A 740-nucleotide genomic window follows, 5' to 3' on the forward strand; every position below is an offset into this window, starting at 1 on the left:
AGGTGAAGAAGGGTTTATGTTCCCTATTCCCAAAGTTCCCTCCCCTGTTTCCCCACTGCCTGGGCACTCCAGGGTTTCCAGCCCATCCCACACTTCTAATGATCCTGTAAGTTTCCTGCCTCTGCTCACACATTCCATCCTAGCAGGTCACTTTTTACCTTTCAAGGCAGAATTCTGACCTTTCCTGCCCCCTTGGCTGCCTTCCCAATCCCCACACTGATCTGCACCCACTGGTGTCCTCCTGCCCCGAGGAGCAAACAGAAGGGGCTTTGTTGGGTCTGATCTTGGCCCATCAATCCTGCTCCGTGTTGGGATCCCCCAGATGGAGCCCAATTCAGTCCCTCAGCTTCTGGGACCATAAACCCCCCCAGGTGTCCTTGGAACGTGCAGAGATCTCCCTTCTCTGCAACAAACTATTGGATTCCTAACACTAGGGTATGGATATAAAAAAACACAACAATTTGCTTCTAGCACTGGGATGTGAAAACAGCACTAAACCCATCACTCTGTTTCCAGCCCTAGGACACAAAAAAACAACACTACACCCCATTTCTACCGCCAGGAAAGGGGGTGTTTTTTCTGGACGAGTTAATTTCCGTAGGTCACAACCAAGGCCGAGGATCCAGCGATTTCCTGCTGGGCCCGGGGCCCTGAGGAGGCACCTCCAGGGGGTGGCAGAGGCTCCCGGGGGGACAGAGGCTCCTGGGGGGACAGAGAATCCCGGCGGCCCCACCGGGGGG

The sequence above is a fragment of the Chaetura pelagica genome, unplaced genomic scaffold (assembly GCF_000747805.2).
Source record: "Chaetura pelagica isolate M959 unplaced genomic scaffold, ChaPel_1.0 scaffold124, whole genome shotgun sequence".
NCBI lineage: Eukaryota > Metazoa > Chordata > Aves > Apodiformes > Apodidae > Chaetura > Chaetura pelagica.